This window comes from Pelobates fuscus, chromosome 7, assembly GCF_036172605.1.
Source record: "Pelobates fuscus isolate aPelFus1 chromosome 7, aPelFus1.pri, whole genome shotgun sequence".
Classification (NCBI taxonomy): Eukaryota; Metazoa; Chordata; class Amphibia; order Anura; family Pelobatidae; genus Pelobates; species Pelobates fuscus.
In genome coordinates this window covers 55,568,480-55,581,752 of record NC_086323.1, presented here as the reverse complement: position 1 = coordinate 55,581,752, position 13,273 = coordinate 55,568,480, and the positions used below count along the sequence as shown (strand labels likewise).

At 44.7% G+C, this 13,273-nt stretch overlaps 1 protein-coding gene across 7 annotated transcripts in view; it reads left to right on the top strand.

The window, feature by feature from the left end:
* Positions 1–13,273, top strand: part of CACNA1E (calcium voltage-gated channel subunit alpha1 E) — a 738,678-nt gene that overhangs the window by 631,009 nt on the left and 94,396 nt on the right. The gene's annotated exons all lie outside the window — the stretch shown is intronic.

Genomic DNA, 13,273 nt, shown 5'->3' with positions numbered 1-13,273 from the left:
TGTAGTGTTGGCGAGATGCAGTGGTGTGGTTATATATAATGGTGATGTTTTAATACAGAGGTGTGTTTGTATGTAGTGTTTGCACTGGAATGCAGGGATGTGTTTGTGTGTAGTGTTGGCAAGATGCTGAGATGTTGGATTGCCATATTTAAGGAAACCAAATAAGGGAGCTATCTGCTAAACAGCACCCTAATTTGGTATCTTTACATGTGGAATCTCACATAAGGGCACCAATTTAGGGAATTCTCTACTAAACAGCTAAAAGATCAAAATTTAAAAAGCCCTTTTCTTAATTTTAATCTTTAGGTTGTTTAGTAGATAACTCCCTAATTTGGTGTCCTTAAATATGTCAATCCCACATAAGGATAACAAATAAGTGAGTTATCTACTAAACAACCTAACAACCTGGTGACAGGGAGGGTGACTGGGGGGGGTGACTGGTGACGGGGTGACAGGGTGACTGAGGGAGGGGGTGACTGGTGACAGGGTGACTGGGGAGGGGGTGACTGGTGACAGAGTGACTGAGGGGGGTGACAGGGTGACTGAGGGGGTGACAGGGTGACTGAGTGGCTAAGGGGGGATGACAGAGTGACTGGGGGGGTGACTGGTGACAGAGGGACTGAGGGGGGGTGACAGGGTGACTGAGGGGGGTGACAGGGTGACTGGGGAGGTGACTGGTGACAGGGTGACTGAGGGGGGGTGACAGGGTGACTGGTGACAGGGTGACTGGGGGGTGACTGGTGACAGGGTGACTGAGGGGGGTGACAGGGTGACTGGGGGGGTGACAGGGTGACTGAGGGGGGTGACAGGGTGAGGAGGGGGTGACAGGGTGACTGAGGGGGTGACAGGGTGACTGAGTGGCTAAGGGGGGATGACAGAGTGACTGGGGGGTGACTGGTGACAGGGTGACTGAGGGGGGTGACAGGGTGACTGGGGAGGTGACTGGTGACAGGGTGACTGAGGGGGGGTGACAGGGTGACTGAGGGGGGGTGACAGGGTGACTGGGGGGTGACTGGTGACAGGGTGGCTGAGGGGGGTGACTGGGGGGGTGACTGAGGGGGGTGACAGGGTGAGGGGGGTGACAGGGTGAGGGGGGGTGACAGGGTGACTGAGGGGGGTGACTGAGTGGCTAAGGGGGGTGACAGGGTGACTGAGGGGGGTGACAGGGTGACTGGGGGGGGGGGGGGTGACAGGGTGACAGGGTGCCTGAGGGGGGTGACAGGGTGACTGAGGGGGGGTGACAGGGTGACTGGTGACAGGGTGACTGGGGGGTGACTGGTGACAGGGTGACTGAGGGGGGTGAAAGGGTGACAGGTGACAGAGGGAGTGACAGGGTGACTGAGTGGGGGGGTGTCAGGGTGACTGAGGGAGGGGGTGAGAGGGGGGATGACAGGGTGAATGAGGGAGGGGGTGAGGGTGCAATTACAATTATATTAACTTACCATGATTCAGGGGCTGTCTCTCTCCATCCCAGCGCAGGCAGTGCAGGAGGTGCAGGCAGAGTGGCCGCAGGGGAGAAACCTTGCAGAATACACGGTCTGCGCCCCCTGCTGGCACACTCCATAACAACCTCCCTGGTGCTCAGTGATGACTCAGAACACAGGCTGGGAATCCCCTCCCTGTGCTCTGACTCACTCACTGAGCGCCTGAGCCGCGAGGGAGAGGACGACCAGCAGGAGGGACAGAGTGTGGCACCCCCCTACTGGATAGCACCCGGGGCGGACCGCCCCCCCCGCCCCCCTCTTAGTACGCCACTGGATAGATGTATCATCTGGTTAGTACAGAGGTGACATCAATGCTTTAGAATTGGGAATTCTCAGTCAGACCAACTCAAGACACCTAATGATATATATCCGCCTACTTTAAATATTTATAGATTGTCAGCTTGATTGAGCAGACAATCTTCCTCACCCATTTCAATAATTACGGTAAGTGCAGTGTAACATGTTGGTGCTATATAAATTATAACAATAATTATATACATCGTGTTTCCACTGACAGGGTCAGCGTGTCTCTGGGTTAAATTTCTGTTAAAACAAAACTTGTCACCTAAAGGAAGTTTTCCTGTATTTGGAATTATTTGTATGTTAATGACGGGCATCAAAGATAGCTTTTTCTCTCAACAAAACATCTTTCACTTACCATATGTTCAGCAGACTGGTTTTCCAGTGCAGTCCTCCAAGACACAGACAGAAAGAGACAGGTACACTAAACTGTGCTCACCATCAAAGCAGACGTGCACTGCAGTTGTGCAACTTCAAATTCTTTATATTTCTTAATTCAAGATGATTTTCCAAAACAGCACAAGGATTCCAATGACATTTCGTACTTCAAAAGTACTTTATTTGTCACTAACGCTTAAGAGTACATGCTTTTGAAATTACAAAATGTCAAGCAATATCACTAGTCTTTCTCTGAAAATTGTGCTGTTATGCAGAATCACCTTGAATTATGAATTTTATAAGTTGGATGCCTGTAGACCTGCTCTTTCTTAAAGTATCAGGCACAGATGTTTAAAACAAGAAATATGTTATGGCTTCTCCCCTGCGTGACCAGGGTGTGGTCAACTAACGACAATTAAAGCAGGTTTTTTTTTGGATACTGGGCAACTTCATGATGCAAATATAGGTGAATTTAATAAACTAAACATTTTCAAGTTATTTGTAATTCTTCTAACATAGGCCCATGGATGTAAAAAATATGCATCGGTACAACTTGTTGATTCAAGGAGAAATCAGATTGCCTTTATGTTGTCAAGAAGGACTTTCTACGGCACAATTGTCAATCACTAAATTTTGTTTTTCCCTATTCTATTGGTCCATCTACATTTTTTTTTTCTGCATAGATGACTTTGTAACTTTTGTTGGTCTACTGCATCCATTTCAGCTTAGCCCAGTTCACAAAATGATTGGTGTGCCCTTGAAGTGTTTTATTGACTACCTGAAAGAACAATTTTAACATCAATAAATGTTTGATGTAGATGAATTGTCCTTAAGGCTGTTGGAGGTGCAGAAATCTGTGACCGGTTTCCGCATATATGCGAAAGGAAAATTCAAGGCTGCTCGATGACGACTGAATTGTGACCAAACGCCAGCATATTTAAAGTGTTTATGCAAAGACCCACGAACATCTCCGGTTAAGGTCTGGTGGCTGTGAGGTGCAGTCAAAAGTAGATATGTTTACCTGAAGCTATCCCTCACAGCTGCTTACATCTTCATTCTGAGCACCCTCTTCAGCTCTTGGCACTTGATATGCCAGGATCCACGTTAGTGATGTACATCTCGCAATGAGAAAGCTAATTTCAATGAAATAATAAAGTAGGCAACATCAGTATTTTGATTCTATCTTTATGAAATATTGAGTAGTGACAGAACCACCTTAAACCCTCTCAGACTTTTTTACAGAGACCTGTTGTAGTTCTTGCTACCTATATCCTTTAATTAATTTATTTGGCATTTATGTATTTTTTTCTGACCCAGCTCGTACCACTGCCGGTTCTGGTATTACTGACTCTGGCTAGTATTTGAGTAGTCCTTGGGTACTGATTATTTACTTGTTTACAACTGTACTCTTCCCTTGGGTGATTTCTCATACCTTGTCTCCACGATTATCATGTTAAGTCTGGTAATTTTAAGGACCAGTAATACATTTTGCTATCCTATATCTATACATTTTCTCGCTTGCTGTGCAAGATCTGTCTTTAGCATGAAAGACCCACAACAAACATTACAGCAAGATCATAACTGTTAACTGGTTAACAATGTTCTTTTCTTTCTTAACTTCCCAATCTTTCTTGGAACAAAGTGATTGATATTCTGCAGCAATTAAAGTGTTGACTAACACTGCAATATTGATCATGCCTTTTCAGGATGTGCTAACCTAGAAAGACATTGATGAAGTGCTTTAAAGAACACAGACTGGACAATAGCTTTATATACAACAAGCAGTAAATACATTATTAACTTGTTCTACATGCTGTTTTTTGGACGCTGACTGGCCAAGCAGAACAAGCGCTAAGTAACATGCAAAGGCTGTCTTGACATTGTATTGTCATAGGCATGTGCAAGGGACCAGGCATAACCTCCCTCTAGGAAAGATATTTCGGTGTACATGGTTACACCTGGCTCACTACATTTTTATCATCACGTCACACCTATAATTGTTAGTTATAATATAAAAATGGTGGAAACAGCGCTAGCAAAACCAAATAGATAGAATAAAAAGGCAGCAAACCTTCCACACACAAGTCCAATACAATGGCCAAGGTTGGTGGTCACGGGCAGTGGTGTATCCTGGTTTCGTGCTGCCCTAGGCATGACAAAACTCAATAGCTGGGTGTGGCCTTTTGTAGCTGGATTAATCAACCCAGGCAGGTGAGGTAGAGATCAAAATCGCAGTGCTAGTGGTTAGAGAGGTCACTAGAGGCAAATATTAGTCACTGCAGGAAAAATTTTAGGAAAAAATGAATAAAGATCAGTTTTTAGATTTTTGGATCCTGACACACTGCCTTGTACCCAGATTGTATTATTCTGGTAGAGTATTACTCCATCCAAGGCTGGGATTATACCACTTATGTCTGATTGATTGAAAAATGAATATTATGGATCTATATGTTTAGAATGCTCCCATTAGAAATCCCGAGTGCATGGTTAACAATGATTAACAATTCCTTCTCTAATTTTGTATGGCGAGGGAAAAAACCCAGGATTAAAAATGAAGTACTATCAAGAGGAATAAAGAAGGGAGGCTTGGGATATCCAAATATAAGAAAATATTATGAGGCTGGGATTATAATGCATGTCATGGCTGGACAGATAAAACAAAATAAAGAGGAAGTATGGTGGTGGACAGAAGTAGAATCTAGTCAAGTAAGAGATCCTCTAGACTTACTCTGGACAACAAAAAAATGCAACCTATCCAGATCATATATTCTAGGTCAGATTATTCCAATATGGAAAAAAATAATGAAAAAAATTGATTTGGTAAATAAAATATTTGATTTCCAAAAGTTAGACATAATCGAATTAAATATGGAGAATATTTCCCTAAAATCTTGGAAGGAAAAAGGAATAAATACTTTAAAAGATCTGACTAAAGAGGGTAAAATCAAACCCTATAAAACGTTGATAGAAGAGTTTAAGTTCTCTGCTAAAGATGTATACACGTACCTTAGAGTAAAATATTTTTTGGAGAAAGTGGAGTTAGTAAAAGAGGGTAAAATGTACGACATTTTAAAATCAATTTTATACCAGAATAAAACAAAGCAGCTGTTCTCTAGATGTGTTAAAATGTTAGTCCCAATGAATGATTCAGTCCTAACAAGCGCTGTTAAAAAATGGAACATTGAATTAAAAATAAATATAGAATTAGATGAATGGATAGCTATCTTACAAAAAATCAATAAATATGTCCATTCCTTTATATTGATAGAAACACACTTCAAGTTGGCTTACCAATGGTATATGACTCCAACTAAAATAGCTAAATTTGATACATCCATGGACTCAAAGTGCTGGAAGTGTAGAGAGGGAAAAGGAAATTATATCCACATGTGGTGGTCATGTAAAAAAGTGATCGTTATATGGCAGTGGGCTCAACTTATCATCCATACACTGTGTGGAGTAAAAATACTTCTAAAACCTGAAACAATGCTATTACACTACCAATGGCCAAACTTAAATAAAATAAATCAATTTTTAATTATTCATTGTTTAACAGCCTGTAAAATAAAAATAGCAAGGAACTGGAAGGGAGATACCGCATTTAACATTAAATTAATAACAATTCAGTTGATTTACCAAATCAAAATGGAAAAGGATCACTGCAAGTTTCTGAATGATAATTTGAGCCTATGGGTAAATTGGGAAAAAAAATACTACAAATGTAATATTGATACCATTTGAAAAAAAAAAAAAAGAAAAAAAAGGAAGTATAATTTGAAAGTATGTGGAGCTCTCGTGGGGGGGTGGGATGTGTTGTGTTTTGTCTAAGTCTTTATGTGTATGAATATGAATTTTATTACATGACAGGAGGCTTCCTATTTTGCATAACTTTCTTTACTTATGCCTCCAGCAGCACAAGTCAATCAATCAAAAAACTTTAACCAATCCTAGGCCAACATAGCCTGCATATAAGTCTTTAGTGGGCGTGTCTATTCCTCTTTCTTTGCTGCTTCCAGAAGACACAGGTCAGAGTACTACCTTCAGAGCTTATTTATTTTATATTAATTTCATATTGCTAGGATAATATTCATTGTTTTCCATTATCTAATGTTTATTTGTATATGTTTATTTTACTAGTCCTTTATTTTTTCTCCCCCTCTGCCCTACCTCTCCTCTCACCCTTTACTGTCTCCTACCCGCGGCGTTTTTTCCGCGACCGCGCTTTTTTCTGGGGTATGGAGCTCGCTTAGGGACCCTTTGGGAGGTGGGTGTGGGGTTGGAGGGGCATTCCGCTTATTTGTGCGGCATTTAGAGGCTTGACAGCGGACCGCGATCACGATCGCGGACCGCACTGTCATTTTGGCGCGAACGGCGGCCATCTTGGATCTCGCTTCCGCGAGACCCACGGCGGCCATTAGCGCTCCTAACGGTCGTGATTCAAACGACCCGTCCTTCTTTCTCCTCACAGGTTTATGTCAATATGTCATTTTGGTTTACCTACACTGTGTATATTTGGTGATATCAGTACCCTAAGACTACCCCTTGCTAAGACATATTAAAGGCTCAGTGCACATCCCCTGCTGCATATCTTACAGACACAGCTTAAGCAGGCTCATCCCCTGCTATACTTTTAAAGGCACAGTACAGACAAAAGGCACAGTACAGACAGGCTCATCCCCTGCTGTACATCTTAAAGGCACAGTTTTAGCAGGCTCATCCCCTGCTATACTTTTAAAGGCACAGTACAGACAGGCTCATCCCCTGCTGTATTTCTCAAAGTCACAGCTCAAGCAGGCTCATTCCCTGCATTACATCTAGAGTCACTAGTGCAACAGGCTCATACCCTGTTATACACAGAAGAGTCAAAGAGTCACTATATAAACAGACCCATCATCTGTTTTAAATAAGTGCCAGTGCCAGCAGGCTCATCCCCTGCTATAATCAAGTGACATAGTGCCAGCAGGCTCATCCCCTGCTATAATCAAGTGACATAGTGCCAGCAGGCTCATCCCCTGCTATAATCAAGTCACATAGTGCCAGCAGGCTCATCCCCTGCTACATATATATATATATATAAGTGCCTAGCTGCAAACAGCCTCAAACAAGTGACAGCAGGCTCATCCCCTGCTATATGTATATATTAACTGAACCGATACAAGCAGAATTACCCCTGCTACTAAATCTAGTGACTCAATAACAGCAGGCTCGTTCCCTGCCATACTATCATATATATGTGACTCTATACATGAACTGTATCATACGGCACTCCACGCATTTCAGTTCCTAACACTTTCCTGTCTTCCACAGACAGACCCAACACACAACACAAGATGAGTGATTCACCACAGTTACCACCATCAGATTGGCAGGCACTCATTAACTCGGCGGTAGCCGCCTCCGTGGAGAAAGCTATCGACAAACTGCTTATGCAGAACCCAAAACCGGACACGGCTATTGAACAACCCACGGTTTTTACTGACGATGCCCTTCTCGGAGATTACCACGCTACAAAACGGCAACGGAAGGGCACCATATCGAACACCCAAGGAAAGAAAGGAAAAACACCGCTGAAGAAGAGCCGCCAGACAATGAAGAGAGGAACTTCCCCTCCATATTCTCCGTCCTCGGAGGACGATGATCACAACCCCCCACCATCACTTGACATCATGGATGAATGGAAGGCGGGAGATTCACACTCGGAAGACGAGGAATGGCTAGACCTCCAGGGAAACGACAGAGACTATGATCAAGACTCATACCTTGAACAGGAATTCCCTCAGGAAGAGGGCACCTTCATAGACCCCCAAGGAGCAACCATGTTCGATCCCCGCACGATCCGACATCCAAGATCAACGGAATGGGGATTGCCAGAACACCTGACTCAGTTCGTCCATTTCTAGCTGAGAAAGCCAATGGACAAAGAAGTAAGGGCGAGACTACGGGCAGAATGCCCAAGACCCACACTACCAGATAAAATCGCACTAACCCCGGAATTTGATACTACCGTATCCCTGTTCATGTCCCGTGCAGGTCGGGACCCGCGAAAAGGGATAGAGAAGGGCCTTAGGGAATCCCAAGACAAACTCTTAGACATCCTGGGCCCTCTAGCAAAAATGCTATACTTGGCCGACTTAGCCCTATCCCAGGGCACCACACTGGATGCCCACACTATACGTGAATGGGCGCAACGGGCCATCTGTATGCTGGGTAACACCAACGCGGCAATGTGCGCAGAACGCCGCAGAACTGCATTACTCAAGATGGACCCAAAACTGATGGAGCTGGGTAAAAAAGAAATGGGACCGCTGGCGAACGGTCAACTTTTCGGTGACTCTTTCATAACTGAACTCAAGAAACATGTAAGCATCTTCACCACTCTGAATAAGGCTCAGACCTCCATCAGGCAAGTTTTTCGCACCACCACACCACGCCGTGGAGTTTTTGGCAGGGCTGGTCGCCAAAGGGGCCGAGCCACCAGCCGCTTCTGGCCTTCAGGCCCCAGATACCAGTCATCTCAAGCCTTCTTCCCAACCTCAAGAACCAACTTCCAGAGAGGATCTTTCCGTTCCAGAGGCACCCGCACCCGCGGACGCGGACGTTTCAATACAGGTGAGCATCCCCGACACACCTTGTCTCTTTTCCCACATAACTGCAGGCAGACTGTCTCTCTTTTCACAGGAATGGGAGAAGATATCTTCGGACAGCTGGATCCTCAATACGGTAACCGGCTACGAGATCGAGTTCTCAGACACCCCGGTACAAGACCGACGCCCACCTCCAATAAGAGCGTCGGCAACACTCACAGGAATCATAGACAAGGAGATTCAAACCCTCTTCGACAAAGGGGCGGTGGAGGTCGCCCCAGACGATACGGGTTTCTTCAGCAACATCTTCGTAGTCCAAAAGAAAACAGGAGACTACAGACCAGTCATCAACCTACGGCAACTGAACGTTTTCGTCACATACAGGCATTTCAAAATGGAAGGAATCCACCTTCTAAGAGACCTACTATTGCAACACGACTGGTTCACTCGACTAGACTTAAAGGACGCCTACCTATCGGTACCGATAGCCTGCGTCAGCCGTCCTTTCCTCCGCTTCACATGGAACCACCTTTCCTACCAATTCACCTGTCTCCCATTCGGCCTCAGCTCAGCACCATGGTGCTTTACGAAACTCATGAAGCCGGTAATGGCTTACCTAAGGGAGAAAGGCATCCGCTGCCTAATATACCTGGACGATATTTTGATTTTCTGCGAATCAGCGCCCAGGCTTCACTCTCAAACGAGATTCATAGTGCTCTTGCTGGAATCTTTGGGCTTCATCATAAACAGAGAAAAATCTTCTCTACAACCTGCCAAGGTGGTTCAGTTCCTGGGATTCGAAATAGACTCGGGGACATGTACCCTCCGTTTACCCACTGCGAAGATTGCGGCAATACGGAAAGAGATACGCCGGGTACTTCGAAAAGACTCAATACCGCTTCGCCTCCTAGCCCGAATGGTAGGCCTTTTATCGTCCTCCATACAAGCGATCTTCCCGGGACCACTACACTACCGGGCCATGCAACGGGCGAAGGCATATCACTTGAGACAAGGTCAGACATACGACCACTGGATCCCAGTGTCAGCAGAAATACGGACGGAACTCAGATGGTGGCTCCTGCACATGGAAGCCTGGAACGGCAGAGCCATATTCGGTCCGAATCCGGACTTTGTCTTGGAGTCAGACGCCAGCCTATGGGGCTGGGGAGCCCACTGCACACAGGCGTCCACCGGAGGGCCATGGTCGGAGGAAGAAAAACTCCTACACATCAACTGCCTGGAGTTGATAGCGGGTTCCTTCGCGATCCGGAGTTTGGCCAAGAACATGTCCAATTGCTGCATACTCCTGCGCATGGACAACATTTCGGCAGTCCAGTACATAAACCACCTGGGCGGAGCCAGATCACGGGCCCTGACGGAAGCGACGAGGGACATCTATCGATTCTGCCTACCCCGCAACATCACGATCAAGGCAGAATATCTACCGGGTGTCAACAACCTCACTGCAGACTGGTTCTCTCGACACTGGAGAGACAGCAGCGACTGGCGCCTGGACACCACCATCTTCCGCAGGATAAGGCAGATACGAGGTCCGCTACACATAGACCTCTTCGCATCACGGACGAACACTCAACTACCGAGATATTACAGTTGGCTCCCGGACCCTCAAAGCGAAGCAGTGGATGCGTTCCTGCAACAATGGCCACAGTCAGGAGCTTACGCATTCCCACCTTTCTCGATGCTGGCGAGAGTCCTCCACCACCTACGCAGAGCGGGGACCTCTCTGATTCTGATCACACCGTTATGGAAGAGCCAAGCATGGTTCCCGGACCTACTAGCTCTATCACAGGACCATCCGCTACTATTACCAGTGTTCCCATTCCTCCTGGTGAACCCAGACGGGGAACCTCATCCGTTGATTACACAAGACCGGCTGGAATTGGTAGCCTGGAGTCTTTCCGGGGATCCTGGAACGTCTCAGGCCTATCGCAGACGACTAGAGACCTGTTATGGGACTCCTGGGCACCGGGCACTAGACGTAGCTACCTATCCGCATGGAACACATGGAACCGCTGGTGCATGGAAAGGGACCTTGATCCCTTTACAGCACCTATTCCCTGCATTCTAAATTTCCTGTCAAACCTGTTCTCAGAAGGCAGAGCATTCCGCTCAATTAATATCACCAGATCCGCCATCTCGGCGGCCCACACCCCGATAGACGGTACACCAGTGGGTCAGAACACTCTGGTATGCCGGCTACTGCGGGGCATCAGACTAGCCAGACCTCCGGTACCGAAGTATAACACTCTTTGGGACGTTGATATAGTTATCCGATTCCTTAGGAACTGGCCTGACAACGAGACCTTGTCACTGAGACAACTATCAGCCAAACTAACTCTCCTCCTATGTTTAGTTTCGTTTCGTAGGGTCGCAGACGTTAGAGCTTTTGACATAGATGGTTTCACTATTACACCAGTAGGGGTTACCTTCTCGGTATCTCGCAGGACTAAGACGGACTCCACATCCGTGTCTTATCCATTTTTTCCGACGGTTCCGCGGCTATGCGTCGTGACCACTTTGCTTCGGTACGTAGAAGTTACCGAACCACTCCGTTTTTACCGATCAGGTCAACTTCTGGTATCTTACACCAAACCATACAAACCAGTAACTACCACTACGTTGGCCAGATGGGTACGATGGCTCTTATCCCTTGCAGGGGTAGAACCGAATTTCGGGGCCCACTCGGTACGCGGGGCGGCGGCTTCGCGTGCATACTCGGCGGGAGCTTCACTCACGGACATCCTGCGCTCGGCAGATTGGACTAGAGAAAACACCTTCCGAGTTTTCTACTTTCGACAGACATCTCACGCATCTTTTTCGTTGTTACCGCAGCGTTAAAAATGCAAAATAGGAAGCCTCCTGTCATGTAATAAAATTGCAGATTATGTTAACGTAGTGTACGTATAATCTTAATTTTAATAATGACAGGAGGCGAGTATTTTCCCCCCCATAGATCTTGAGATTGTTCCCCCCCTTGATACTCGCTGTTTATAGCATTTTACAGACAATTGTGACATCATGACAGACTGTTACATTCCTAGCATAAACCTCACGTAAACAGTATAGAATTTACTAGTTAACTTCTCATAGTTACTGTCAATACTATAACCTAATACTTAGTCATGTTTAGTAACTGAATCAGGTCTAGGTTGCATGCGGACAATAGTTCACTTCCACATCTTTCACCTATTTCCGTTTTTTTTTTCCAGCATAAGATGACTTGGGAGCCGGACAACAATATCCATCAAGCTCCAATCCAAGCTACGTTCGTTCAAGTTACAGAGTTCCAGTTTAAAAGATACCTCACAACCTGACGTTACAGGACTTCTCACATCAAAGAAAGAGGAATAGACACGCCCACTAAAGACTTATATGCAGGCTATGTTGGCCTAGGATTGGTTAAAGTTTTTTGATTGATTGACTTGTGCTGCTGGAGGCATAAGTAAAGAAAGTTATGCAAAATACTCGCCTCCTGTCATTATTAAAATTAAGATTATACGTACACTACGTTAACATAATCTGCAATTTTTAAACATGTTTTTGTACAATGAAATTATGGTGATAAAATTAAAATAAAAAGAGAATGAAAAAAAAAAAAAGAAAAATGAATATTTTTTATACACTTGTTGCAAAAAGTTTAATTTTCAAGTAAAATGTATCTGGTTGTGTAGAAAACAATCAAAGCAGATCTGTCAGCTTCTTCACTTCTGGTGGCTAGGGAACATGACCAAACCTGAAGGCGGTAGTGCCACCTTTTGTCCAGTTTTGTCAATGCAGATATTTACCATACGACAAAGTAATCCCTAATGAATACAATTCCAACACAGTCTTTATGGGCATTTCATCTGTATGAAATGCTCAAGTTTTTTTACCTGGGTTACAGAGACTTATTGAGTTATAAATTAAATAAATGAATTATTTTGGTCACCTTGATATGTATCATAGCAAATGCATGAAGCAAAATACCCATTAAAGTCTATTTGCCTATTGTCTATCAGTAATTTTTTATAAAGGACTGAGGATGCAATAAAGTTGAAATAAACCTGCCCAATGCTTCCCCCTGCGGGAGCGGCCATCTTCTTTATTTAGTTTCAGGCAATTCATTCTCCAGGAGCCCACATCACTGCTGTACTCTTTCACATATCAAGGGTACACCACTGATGTATATGGAGGACCTGTAAGACCACAGTAGCTTCCATAAATATTGTCCTGCAATGAGTGAGACAATGCATTTTTCACACAGTCGTCACCTTTTGTCAAGTTTTGTCAAACAGTGGGGAAAAGCATAAAACAAAGTACTCCCTACATTGTTTTATGATATCCTTTGACTGCATAGGAATTTCAATAAAATTCAAACACAATCTTTAAATTTTATCTTTATTAAACTCCCTACTTTGTTTTATGATATATTTTGACTGCATAGGAATTTCAATGAAATTCAAACACAGTCTTTAAATTTTATCTTTATTAAACGCTCCATGTTTTTTTGGAAAGGGGCTTTACAGA